Here is a 14,464-nt window from a genome sequence, read left to right as displayed (position 1 = left end):
GACTGAACCGGGTGGAGAAAATGAGTTTAAGTTTCTCTAATTCTTGATAACACACACAATGTCACTCTCCAGTTGTCATGGCTTCCTATAGTCTCAAACTGTGGACCAAAATAAATCCCTCTTTCCTTGAATTTCTCTTGTCAGATATTTTTACAACAACTAGGAAAGTAACTAATATAATAGCCTTTAGGGCTTTCATGAACCACTGATGGCCTGCCTCACCATGTGCATTCACTGCTGCACTGCAGAAATGTTTCAACAATGCTGTCCTTCACCAACTGAGATCAGGGTCCTGGATATTGACTCCTCATCTCACTTGGACCTATACTGAAATTGGAAAATTGGGTGTAGATGTTTGAGCCTTTAATGCTTCAAGTTGTAGACCTTTTAGACAATGCTCTGGCTGTTACAATGGGGCCACAGGGAAGATTAGTGATTACTGAATAAATTTATGAAGTCCCAAAGTAATAAAAGGTGGGGTCCTGTTTGGAAAATCAATTAATTTAAAGGATAAATAAAAAAATATTGGGACTAAACTTGTTACAAGATGTTGCCAAAAACACATATGAAGAGACTGGGGATATCACTACCACTGATAATGTTCTAGCACATTCTGTTGTCAAGGAGGGCTTTGAGAAGATCAGCAAAGGGGCTAATTCAGTGGGAATCTAGAGAGGTATGATGTTGGCTGTTGATGCTGTAATTGCTGAACTTAAAATACAATCTAAATCTGTGACAGTCTCTGAGGAACTTGCTCAGGTTGCTACAATTCCTGCAAATGGAGACAAAGACAATTTTGAAGCAATGAAAAAGGTTGGAAGAAAGGGGATCATCACAGTGAAGGATAGGAAAATCCTGAAGGATGAGTTAGAAATTATTGAACATGAAGTTTGATAGAAGATATTTTCCATATTTTATTCACCCATGAAAAGGTCAAAAATGTGAACTCCAAGATGGCTATGTTCTGCTGAGTGAAAAGAAAATTTCTAGTGTGTAGTTCATTGTCTCTGCTATTGAAATTGCCAATGCTTACTGGCAGCCCTTGGTAATAATTGCTGAAGATAACAACGGAAAATCTCTAAGCACACTGGTTTTGAACAGGCTAAAATTTGGTCTTCAAATTGTAGCCATCAAAACTCCTGGGTTTGGAGACACTAGGAAGAACCATATGGTTCTTGCTACTGGTGGTATGGGACTTGGAGAAGAGGGGTATAATCTAAATCCTGAAGATGTTCAAGCCCATGTCTTAGGAAAAGTTGGAGAGGTCATTGTAACCAAAGATGATGGCAAGCTTTTGAAAGAAAAAGGTGACAAAACTCAAGTTGAAAAATGTATTCAAGAAATCACTGAGCAGCTAGACATCACAACTAGTGAATATGAAAAGGGAAAGCTGAATGAGCAACTGGCTAAACTTTCAGTGGAAGTAGCTGTGCTGAACGTTCAGGGTACAAGTGATGCTGAAGTGAATGAGAAGAAAGATAGAGATATACAGGCTCTTGATGCTACAAAAGCAGCTGTTGAAGGAGGCAATATTTGAGGAGGGGCTATACTGTCCTTTGTTGCACACTAGTCTTGGATTCATTAAAGCCTGATAATAAAGATCAGGAAATAAATATATAATTTATTAAAGGAGCACTGAGTCACTTGGAAAAGACAACCTCCAACCTGTTGAGCTGCCTACAGGTTGTGCAGTGTGCTCCACATTCCCAGCTTTGTTGAGCTGTCATCTATGCTGGAATAGGCCTTGGCAATGTACATGTCTTTAATCCACTTCTGCCTCATAAACTAACCCTTCACACATATTTCTGTAAGTAACCGTGGTAAAACTCATTGGCTCACCAAGTTGGAATTTGGTGATATCTATGTAGTTTGGTCTGTTGTAAGCTTGCTATTGGCGTGAATAGATGTGTGCACTGCATTTGCACAGGAAACATCTTGTCTCATACCGTCATGCTTCACCTACATTTAATCTCTACAAATTTGAGACATTCCTTTGCTAATAAATGACAAGCCCCTGCCCATCACATTTCACGGCATTGTAGAGTTTCAGAACTTATTTTTTTTCTGGCTCATCTTGGTGCCAACCTACCTATTTCTCAGCATCTTACTTTCTGGATTAGAGCACATACAAGTTAAGAAAAGGAGTAGATCTTCAGTGGTTTCTGCTGAAACAAATGAACTTCTTAGAAATCTTAGAAAGCTCAGAGGCTTACAACAGCACAGTTTATTCTCTCATAGTTCTAAGGGTTAGAACTGTTGTTGAGATTTTACTGGGATTAAATCAATGGATTAGATTTGCTCTAGGAGAAAGTGTATTTTTATTATTTTTTATTGGATATTTTCTTTATTTACATTTCAAATGTTATCCCCTTTCTTGGTTTCCCCCCTCCCAGAAACCCTCTATCCCATTACCCCTTCCCCCTACTTCTATGAAGGTATTCTTTCAGGAGACAGCTTTATCAGGCTCCTTTCAGCAAGTATTTCTTGACATCCACAATAGTGTTGGGTTTTAGTGACTATATATGGGACAAATCCCCAGGTGGGACAGTCTCTGGATGGCCTTTCCTTTAGTCTCTGCTCTACATTTTGTCTCCATATTTGCTCCCATGAATATTTTTTCCCCTTTCTAAGAAGAAACATAGGACAGAAGAACCCACACTTTGGACTGTGAGCTTCATTTGGTCTGTGAATTATATCTTGAGTATTCTTAGCTTTTGGGCTAATATCCACTTATCAGTGAGTGCATACCATGTGTGTTCTTTTGTGATTGGGTTACCTTACCCAGGATGAAAATTTCTAATTCCATCCAATTGCCTAAGAATTTCATGAATTCATTGTTTTTAATAGCTGAGCAGTACTCACACAAATCAGTAGCCTTCCTCTACTCAAAGGATACATGGGCTGAGAAAGAAATTACACCCTTCACAGTAGTCACAAATAACATTACATAGCTTGGTGTGACTCTAACCAAGCAAGTGAAAGAACTGTATGACAAGAACTTCAAGTCTTGGAATAAAGAAATCAAAGATCTCAGAAGACAGAAAGATCTTCCATGCTCATGGATTGGCAGGATTAATATAGTAAAAATGCCCATCCTGCAGAAAGCAATCTACAGATTCAATGCAATCCCCATCAAATTTCCAACTCAATTCTTCATAGAGTTAGAAAGAGCAATTTGCAAATTCATTTGGAATAAGAAAAAACTCAAGAATATTGCTTTGTTTTACAGAGCAATAGCGATAAAAACTATGTGGTATTGCTACAGAGTCAGGCAGGAAGATTAATGGAATTGAATCAAGACCAAGAAATGAACCCACAGACCTATGGTCACTTGATATTTGACAAAGGAGCTAAAACTATCCAGTGGAAAAAAGACAGCATTTTTTAATAAATGATGCTGGTTCAACTGGCTGTTAGCATGTAGAAAAATGCAAATTGACCCATTCTTATCTCCTTTTACAAAGCTCAAGTCCAAGTGGGTCAAGGACATCCACATAAAACCAGATACACTGAAACGTATAAAGGAGAAAGTGGGGAAGAGCCTCAAACACATGGGCACAGGAGAAAATTTCCTGAACCAGTGGCTTGTGGTGTAAGATCAATAGTCAACAAATGGGACCTCATAAAATTGCAGATCTTCTGTAAGGCAAAGGACACTGTCAATAAGACAAAAATGCTACCAACAGATTGGAACAATGATCTTTACCAATTGTACAACCTATAGAGTGCTAATGTCCAATATACACAAAGAACTCAAGAAGTTAGACTCCAGAGAATCAAATAACCCTATTAAAAATGAGATATAGAGCTAAAGAAAGAATTTTCAACTGAGCAGTATCAAATGGTCAAGAAGCACTTAAAGAAATGTTCAACAACCTTATTCATCAAGTAAATGTAAATCAAAACAACCCTGAGTTTCCCACCTCACACCTGTCAGAATGGCTAATATCAAAAATTCAGGAGAGGCAGATGCTGCCGAGTATGTGGAGAAAGAGGAACACTCCTCCATTGCTGGTGGGATTGTAAGCTGGTACAACCACTCTGGAAATTAGTCTGATGGTTACTCAGAAAATTGGACATAGTATTACCTGAGGACCCAGCTGTACCACTTCTGGGCATATACCCAAAATATGCTCCAACATGTAATACTATTACTGATGCTATGGTGTTTTTACAAACAGAAGCCTAGCATGGCTGCCTTCTGAGAGGCCCAACAAGCACCTGGAAGAGTCAGATGCAGATACTTACAGGCAACTAATGGACAAAAGCTGGTGACCACTGGGGTTGAATTAGGGCAAATCTGGAAGAAGCTGGGAGGGAAGGCAACCCTATAGGAAGACCACTAGTCTCAACTAACTTGTACCTCTGAGGTCTCTCAGACACTGAGCCTCCAACCAGGCAGCATACACCAGCTGATATGAGGCCTCCAACACATATATAGGAGAGGATTGCCTGGTCTGGTCTCAGTGAGACAAGATACACCTAACCGTCAAGAGACTTGAGGCCCCAAGGAATGGGGAGGTCTGGTGGGGTAGGGATGAAATGGTGGGGACATTCTCTTGGAAACAGGGATGGAGGGAGGAGGTATGGTATGAGGAACAGTCAGAGGGTAGACCAGGAGCAGTATAAAGCCTGGACTATAAAAAAAGTTTAACGAATAGTATATACACATACATATACATTATATATATACACACACACATATATTATATAATAAATATATTATATATATAATATATATTATATGTATAATAAATATATATTATATGTAATATATATATATATATATATATATATATATATATATATGTATATATATTTAACAAACTCCCTGGATGGTCAATGAGTCAAAGAGAAAATCAAAATTTCCTACAAAAAGCAAAATGAAAATGCTACTCATAAGCAGGGCGGTGGTGGCACATGCCTTTAATCCCAGCACTTGGGAGGCAGAGGCAGGCTTGAGTTCAAGGCCAGCTTGGTCTACAGAGTGAGTTCCAGGACAGCCAGGGCTACACAGAAAAACCCTGTCTCGAAAATACCAAAAAAAAAAGAAAAAAAAAAAAAAAAAAAAAAAAAAAAAAAAAAAAAAAAGAAAATGCTACTCATAAAATCCTTTTTTTTTCCCTAATGGGACAAATTAGAAAGAGGTATACATTAAAAATTAGAAAAAAAACATTACAAGTAGATGACTTAATATTAAAATACAAGATAAGAAAAACAAGAGCAAACCAATCCAAATCCAAAATTTGGAAAAAAATAAGAACCAGGGCAGAAATAAATAAAATAGAAATGCCCACATAAACAAACAACAACTAAAACAAAATGAAGACTAAAGAACTCTAAGAGCTGGTTCTTTGAAAAGATAAACAAGGTGACAGATGCTTATCCATGTTCAGCAAAAGAATGTAAGAGCTTACTAAAAATTAATAAAACTTAGATGAGTGTGGAGAAATTGTAGAAAATGTCAAAGAAATTCTACATATTATCAGGGGATCCTTTACAAACTTGTTCTTCTTTATATCAGAACATTTAAAAGAAATGGATGGGTTTTTAGATTCATCTGAACTAGTAAAGTTAAATCAAGATGAATTGATGACTTAAGCAGACCCATAACTAATAAGATTGAAAAAGTAATAAAGAGTCTTCTAAGTGAAAATGTACCCAGATCCAGGTGGATTCATAGGGGGAAATTCTACTGGAATTACAAAAGAGAACTTCAATCACCAGTTCCCAAATTATTTCTGAAAATAGAAACAGAAGACACATGTTCCTACCCTGTTCATAAAACCAGTATTACTCTAATATTAAAGCTAAATAAAGACACAACAAAAAGAGAATGATAGTCCAATATTCCTGATGAACATAGAATCAAAAATTCTTAATAAAGTACTTTCAAACAGTGTAAACTTTTAAACATACTGTGATCAATTTGGGTTTGTTGTGTTCATATAAAATGTGGCAATATAGTAAGTGGATAAACAAAATAAATCATATAAAGATAAAGATAAAATCATATGATGACCTCAGTATTTGTAGAAAAGCTTTTGACAAAATTCCACATTCTTTCATGATTAAAGTCCTAAAGAAGGAAAATACCTCAATATATTAAAGGCTGTAAGTTACAAGCACAGCTAGCATCACCTTAAAGGGAGAACATTTATAAGAAAGCCATTAACGTAAGAAGGAGACAGGGCTGCCTACTATCCACACTCCTTTTCAATAATGTGCTTGAAGAACTAGCTATAAAGAGAAGACAAGAGAAGGAAAGTGAAGGGATACAAATGGTTAAAAAGTCAAATTATTTCCTCTTGCTGCTCAAAATGTTTAACATAAAATACCACCAAATTTAACAAGAAAAAACAATACTTTCAGAAAAGTGGCATGATATAAAACCAATAACTTTTCTGTATAACAGTAACAAGCACTTTGAGAAAGAAATTATGGAAATACTTTCATTCACAATAGTCTTTAAAACATATGTCAGATATAAATCAAATGAAAGGGGTTAACTGTACCTACAATGACAACTTTGAATCTATAAATAGAGTGAGGAAGATAATTGATGAAGGAAAGGGTTCCTATGCTCATGGATTGATTGACCTAGTCTTATAAAAATACCATCTCACCAAAACAATTTACAGATACCTCTCAAAATTTCCACAACATTCTTCCAAGAAACAGGAAAAAAGAAAACTTTAAGATTTATATGGAACCACAAAAGATCCTTGAAATAAGTGTCTATTGCTGAAGATACCATGCACTTTAGTATCGAGACTTGGACTAATCAACCTGGAAGTGACTAGGAAGCCTCTTCCTTGAGAACTGAATCTCATAGTTATTACACAAGCAATCAGAAATCCTGCTCAAGTGTAAAATTTCTATACTACAACAATTATTGACCTAATAAGGTTTCCCCAGTAGTGCATTAGTAATAACTCTATCTCTGCAGTAACCAGTAGCTATCTGATTTTACTTAAGACCTATTCAATGCGAGGGACTCCATGCTCATCACCACAAACCTATCCAAATACACATGTATGAAGACATCATAGACCACAGAGGAGCACTTGCTTTTATTATTTTGCTAATCAATATAGTTTCTTATATTGTACAAGTACTGATCCTTATACCCACACATAGTTGTAGCTCTCACTCCATATTAAAAATGCCCCCTACTGCAGAAGATGGGGGGTTTTACTAAGATCCACAAGGTTAAAATGCAAAGAACAACAGACTGTAGAGTGCCCAACCCTAACTGTTTCATCTATATCTAAGCCTCAGGGAAGGTGGAAGAAGAGGTACCTGAAAGATTGTAAGAGGTAGAGGACCAGGAAATCTCATGTGAAATAGTGTCTTTCAGATAACAGGATGCTGAACCTATAAAATCTCAATAATATGATTATCTGAACAAAATTTGCATAATGACCATTCCAGTGGACATGGCAAGGTGGATAGCAGAAATTTCATAAGACTTGTATGTGTGTGTACAAGTACATGTACATGTGTGTATGTGTGTGCATGTGTTTGTGTGTGTGAACAGTAATTACTGCAAAAGAAGTCATGAATTGGAACGGGACTTGGGGTGGCACAGGAGAAGCTGGAGGGGCCAGAGGTGGAGATGTAAATATAATATACAATATTCATGTAGAAAATTTTCCCAGAATAATAGATGTACATGGAAAACAGGGATTTTAGTAAATCAGAGTACTATAAGGGAGAGAGGGCTGTTGGAGTCACTGGGTAAGTTGATTCTTTTAGGTTTCCACAGGAACTAGAGCAGCAGCCTCTGCTGTTTTATAGTCTTCCTGGTGGAGGACTCACCCTGGTTTCAGTACAAAGAACAATTAAGATAACGTAGAGCTCCTGCAAGCATCTTCATGTAACAGTCAGGAATCTGTGGAGTCAACAGCAGAGATCATTCTCCTCCATGTTAGTATATATTTCATAGAGAGTGTGGCAGCATGTTAGGCTGAATAGAAGAATGTCTTTTACACTAGACTACAAATTACTTGTAAAAGGAAATGTAAGGCAATTAAGAAACATTTCAAATTCATAAAGCCATCAGAGAACCTAGTACTATGTCTATTCTACAGTCTGAAGTCAGAGGTTTGATTTGTGTGTAAGCCAACGTTGTCTTCTCTCACTTGCCCCTCTTGAAATAGCTTATGATAAGTACCACAACCTCTGAATTCAATGGAACTGGAAAGTCCAATTCTATTATTTAAGGTATCATAACCATGCACATTTTGCTCAGTTAATTTAGGTATCAGATTTAACATCTTTAAAATGGGAAAAATATTTTTGCCTCATACAGGACTTTAGTAAAAAAGTCAAGTAAGGCATTAAAATTTTATTATAGTGCTTGGCATATCATAAGCCCTCAATGGAGGGCAGCTATTCTTACTGTTTCCTTTTATAAGTATTTCATTTCATTATGTTATACTGCAGCTAAAATATCAGAGGTCTAGACTTATCACAGAGACTACTGTATTTATTCCATGGATATACTATTGAAATGCTTCATTCAATGACATCTTTGCTGAGTAAGAGATTAATTCAACTTATTAAAAGTGAAAATTTGAGTTGATATGTTTTCTCAGGAACACAATGTAAATTCTACAAATTACATTGTTTCCAAATGTAGGCAACTCAACACCATTTCATTATGTCTACCATTTTGGGTCTTTGTACATCTGGATTCCAGTTATTCTAGTTAACGTGTTGACCTCTTGCTTTTCTCTTCATTCATTTACGATCTGAAAAGTTCAGCTCTGACTGTTTGGGTTATCTGGGTTGTATCAGTGGTGGTGGTCATGCTGAAGAGAAAAGATACATCCCAGGGAAAACATCCAATGAATGTATGTGGACTGTGGTGGAATTTATTCTTAAGGAATGCCTACCTCTTTTGAGATTGGGTTACCTAACTCAGTATGATATTTTCTAGTTCCATCCATTTGCCTACAAATTTTATGACTTTGTTTTTTTAATAATTGAGTAGTACTCCATTGTGTAAATGTACCACATTTTCTGTATACATTCCACTGTTGAGGGACATATGGGCTCTTTCCAGCTTCTGGCTATTATAAATAAGGCTGCTATAAACATAGTGGAGCATGTATCCTTATTACATGTTGGAGCGTCTTCTGGGTATATGCTCAGGGATGGTACGGCTGGGTTCTCAGGTAGTACTATGTCCAATTTTCTGAGGAACCACCAAACTGATTTTTAGAGTGGCTGTGCCAGCTTCCAATCTCACCAAAAATGGAGGGATGTTCCTCTTTCTCCACAACTTCTCCAGCATCTGCTGTCACCTGAGTTTTTGATCTTAGCCATTCTGACTGGTGTGAGGTGGAATCTCAGGGTTGTTTTGATTTGCATTTCCATGATGACTAAGGATGTTGAACATTTCTTTAGGTACTTCTTAGTCACTTGGTATTCCTCAGTTGAGAAGTTTTTGTTTAGCTCTGTACCCCACTTTTAATAGGGTTATTTGGTTCTCTGGAGCCTAACTTCTTGAGTTCTTTGCATATATTGGATAATAGCTCACATGGTATGCACTCACTGAGAAATGGATATTAGCCCAGAAGTTCAGAATACCCAAGATAAAATCCACAAACTACATGAAACTCAAGAAGAAGGAAGACCAAAATGTGGATACTTTGGTCCTTCTTTGAAGGGGCAACAAAATACCCATGGAAGGAATTACAGAGACAAAGTGTGGAGTAGAGACTGAGTGAATTATCATCCAGAGACTGCCCCCACCTGGGGATCCTTCCCATATACAGTCACCAAACCCAGACACTATTGTTGATGCTAACAAGTGCTTGCTGACAGACTCTTGAGAGGCACTGCCAGTGCCTGACAAATACAGAGGTTGATGCTCACAGCCAACCACTGGACTGAGCATGGGGGTTTCCAATGGAGGAGTTAGAGAAAGGACCCAAGGAGCTGTAGGGGTTTGCAGCCCCATATGAGGAATAACAATATGAACTAACCAGTACCCCCAGAGCTCACAGGGACTAAACCACCAACAAAAGAGTACACATGGAGGGACCTTTAGCTCCAGGTACATATGTAGCAGGTACATATGTAGCCTTGTTGGTCATCAATGGGAGGAAAGGCCCTTGGTGCTGTGGAGGCTCTATGCCCCAGTGTAAAGGACTGCTAGAGTCAGGAAGTGGGAGTGGGTGGATTGATGAGTGGGGATAGGGGATAGGGGGATAGAGGGTTTTCAGATGGGAAACCAGGAAATGGGATAACATTTAAAATGTAAATAAATAAAATATATAATAAAATTACTACTACTACTACTACTACTACTACTACTACTACTACTACTACTACTGATAGTAAAGGAATGGCTTCGTCTTCAGCCTGAAACTGTTCCCAGTGATCCTGGTCTAAAAACCTAGTTAGTTTTTCCAGAGCCATCACAGGAGCTTAACATATGGAAGCTGCTTATTAATATTCTGACAGCTTTACATTGCTTTGATAAAATATCAACCATAGTCAAGTGAGAAAGAACAAACATGTTTTGGTTCACAGTTTGAGAGCTTTCAGCCTCTCTCCAGTTAGATTCATTGTTTTTCCCTTGTGGAAAGCAACTTTGGCTTGTGTAAGGCTGCAGATCCTGGTGGGCATACATGGTAGATGAATGTCATCTATCTTATAGCAGCTAAAACAACATTAGAAAGGAAAGGAAAGAGGGAGGGAGAAAAAGGAGGAAGGAAAGAGGAAGAGGGACAGAGGGAAGGACAGAGAGATGGAGGGAGGGAGGGAGGAAGGGAGAGAGAGAGGGAGGGAGAGATATTGTAAGAGAGAGACAGATAGATAGACTGCAATTCTTCATTATTTTCACCAAGGCTTTAACCTCTTTAAAAAGAGGGAGAGCTGTTGAAAGCAGGCTGGTTTCCATAGTGACCAGCACATCATCATCTGCTGTTTTGCTGCTTGCATAGAGGGGACCTCATCATGATTTCAGCATGAACAAATGTGGCAGAACACAGTGCTCCCTGGTAGATGTGCTCTATCTTAAAGTTCACATACAGGCTACAGAATTCTCATAGTGCAAAGCATAGGTTTAGTCTCTTACCATGTGGCCTTGTCAGTGACAGTAAAATTCTAATAGTAGAAGAAAACTTAGGTACCATATGTATTAAGAGAGGGGACTTTCCTCTCTTGTATTTTGTAGACAGTACAATATATATGATAATAATTGTGGACTTTTCACATAGCACTTTTTACAGTGTGAGGAGATACCTGTGCAAAGTGATTTCAGGCAAATGCAATGTCAGAAAACGAGAAGAAAGTAGCAAAGAACACAGCTCCCCTGGATTGCTTGTGAATGGGAAGTTGAGGTTAGAAGGCAAGAAGAAAATTCTGTTTTGACAGGGCCAGACTAAACCACTTAACTCCAAGGACTTAGAAAATCATTGCAAAATGTGCTTACAAATTCTTTGTATGCAATTATTCTAGAGTACTTATTGTCTTCACAGAACTTATATAGAGAATATAGTCCAGTTCAATGAATTTCCTATCAGCTAATCGCTGACCATACAATTATATATTACAATTATATATATATGTATATATATATATATATATATATATACACACACACATATATATACATGTATATATATGTGTGTGTGTGTAATATAATATATATGAAAAACAATTCCATATACATACATAAGTGTGTTTTTATATATGGTTCTCTATTATCATTTTATATTATCTATTTCCAAGGTACTACAGGATAATTCATATTTGTTATAATTTGTTCATCTTCATGGAGCAGTGTTGGGTAGGGAAGCATTTGAATATTTACAAAGTGGTTTCCTCTTAGAGAACTGGAAGCATAGCCAGGCTTAGGGGTTATATAGGGAGTATAGAGGAATGAAATGGTGGGAAGGCTGTTTGATGCAGTGCTTAGAAAAGCAACACAGACATCATGACATGTTTTAATTATTCTCTCCAAATATTTTGTAGAAGTGTTTACATATTGCTTTTCTCAAAGACCCTTTAAAACCTTACAAACTATAGCTTTAATGGTCTCTTAAACATTTTTCTTTTGGAATCACTTATTAATATTTACTTATTTGCATGTGCATGTAGACACATACCATTGTACAAATTTGGAAATCAGAAGTCAACTGACCAGAATTAGATTTATTTTTCTGTGTGAAATTCAGAATTCAAAATCAAATTGCTATTCTTTGTGGCAGGTGCTGTTATAACTGTATCATTTTGATAGTCCTGTAGAAATCATATTTATGTGTGCATGCATGTGTGTGTGCATGTGCATGCATGTGTGTGTGCATGTGTATGCATGAGTGTGTGTGCATGTGTAGGCTGATTGTGTATCACATGAACTTCAACATGCATGTATGTAAGCACCTATGTACATATATGTAGAGGTTATGGCGTGACATCAAGTGTCTTCTACTACACTGTTCTATATTATTACTGGAAGAGTTGTAAATTTTCCATAAGTCATGCTATTAATAATTGTTAAGCCAGGTCACATTAAAAGCATTTCAACTTTAATAAACAATAAAATAATTTAACAAAAGCCTGATTAATCTGCAATGAATGTATAAAATATTGAAACATTAACTATGAAGTTATCAATTCAAAATTAGAGTTTTAAATTTCAATGTTGTTTCTGATCCCACTTTTTTTGATTTTCTTTATTAAGTCTTTTTCCCTTTCATGAATATTCTCCAAGATAAAATGCTGTCTGTGGTTCTATGTTCTGGCTTGCAAAGCATAGTGAATTAATTTGTGTCTCATGAACTCAGAATGTCACAGAGATAATAGGTGTCTTAGACAATATGAGCCATCTAGTAAGTTCTTCTAGGAGACATGTAGAGGAGAATATGATAGAACAGACAGGGTGACCAGCTTAGTGTGGTTAGTTAGTAAGCTGAGTGAAGCTGTTAGGAAAGGGTGAAAAAGATTAGGAGTATTCAGACAGAAAAGAAGGATCATGATACTTGGTTTTCCCTTAGACCACCATGTTTTTTCCCTTTTTTTCTTTCGTTCTTTTACTGAAAGTAATTTTTATATAGTATATTCTGATTATAGTTTCCCCTCCCACAATTCCTCCTGGATTCTTCCCACACTTTTATCCTCCTAAATCCACCCCTTCTCTGTCTCTCTGTCTCTCTCGCATTAGAATACAGACATCCAAAATAATAATAATAACAACAACAACAACAACAACAACAACAACAATAATAATAATAATAATAATAATAATAATAATAAAATACAGAAAAAAAGCCAAAGAAAAAGCACCAGAAATACATACAGATACTGAGACACACATATTTATGCATACACAAAACCCTCAAAAATCAAAATTTGCTGGGGATCATGTTAATATAAATGGCCTGTGAAGCCACCTGAGGCCACTATGATGTCTTGTATGTAGTCCACACTCTTGCCTAGGGCCATGATTGGGTCTGTGGTACTACTGCATCCAGGGGCTAAGCTGATGTCTATGGCCCATGCTACCACTGAGACCACATTGATGTCTGTAGGCTGGGCTTCCAGCGGAGACCATATTGGTGTCAGTGGCCCATGTTCCCTGTACACGCTACCACCACTGTGGCCTATGCTGTGGCAAAGGGCTGTGTTGATGTTCATTGTCTGTACTGGCACTGGAGATCATGCTAAGGTCCATGACATGTTGTCTTAGTTATAATTTTATTGCTGTGAGCAGGTACCAAGACCAAGGCAAGTCTTATAAAGGACAACATTTAATTGAGTCTGGCTTACACTTTCAGAAGTTCAATCTATTATCATCAGGGTGGGAGCATGGAAGCATCCAGGCACACATGGTACAGGCAGAGCTGAGAGTACTACATCTTTACCTGAAGGCTGCTAGCAGAAGACTGACTTCCAGGAAGCTAGGATAAACATCTTAACCCTACACTCACAGTGACACACCTACTCCAACAAGGCCAAACTTCCTAATAGTGCCACTCCTTGGGCCAAGTATTTACAAACCATCACACATATGTTGATGCTGGAGACCATGTGAATGTCTGTGGTCCATGCTGTTGCCAGAAGCCATGTGAACATCCATGCTCCATGCTCCTGCTGATCATAAAGAGGAAGGGAAAGATGCTACCTTTGCAGGGGTATTGATGACTGCAGATTCACAGTTGAGAAAAAGGGACCTAAGAGGCTTCTGACACAAATCCCAACCCCTACATCTATCTCTACCTCTCCACCTCCAAAAAAGCAATAGCCTAGAGAATAAACTTCTGAAGAGATCTCTAAAAAATTGTGATAGGGATGCTGAAATGTAGATCTCCAAAATGGATGGCTTCCAATGTGGTGTGGGTGGGGAAGGACTCCTCCCTGTTTTAATCTGTTTTGATTGTCTGCTGTTTTTCTAAACCATTTGTTTTGACTAGAGAATAACTCAAACCTCTTTTTTTTTTTTTTTTTT

The 14,464-nt window shown here is 37.4% G+C and overlaps 1 pseudogene; it reads left to right on the top strand.

Annotated features, from left to right (window-relative positions):
* The first annotated feature begins 351 nt into the window (after positions 1-351).
* Positions 352-1,719, top strand: LOC116094287 (annotated as a pseudogene).
* Positions 1,720-14,464: the final 12,745 nt, after the last annotated feature.

This window comes from Mastomys coucha, unplaced genomic scaffold, assembly GCF_008632895.1.
Source record: "Mastomys coucha isolate ucsf_1 unplaced genomic scaffold, UCSF_Mcou_1 pScaffold16, whole genome shotgun sequence".
Classification (NCBI taxonomy): domain Eukaryota; kingdom Metazoa; phylum Chordata; class Mammalia; order Rodentia; family Muridae; genus Mastomys; species Mastomys coucha.
This window is presented reverse-complemented; position numbering and strand designations above follow the sequence as displayed.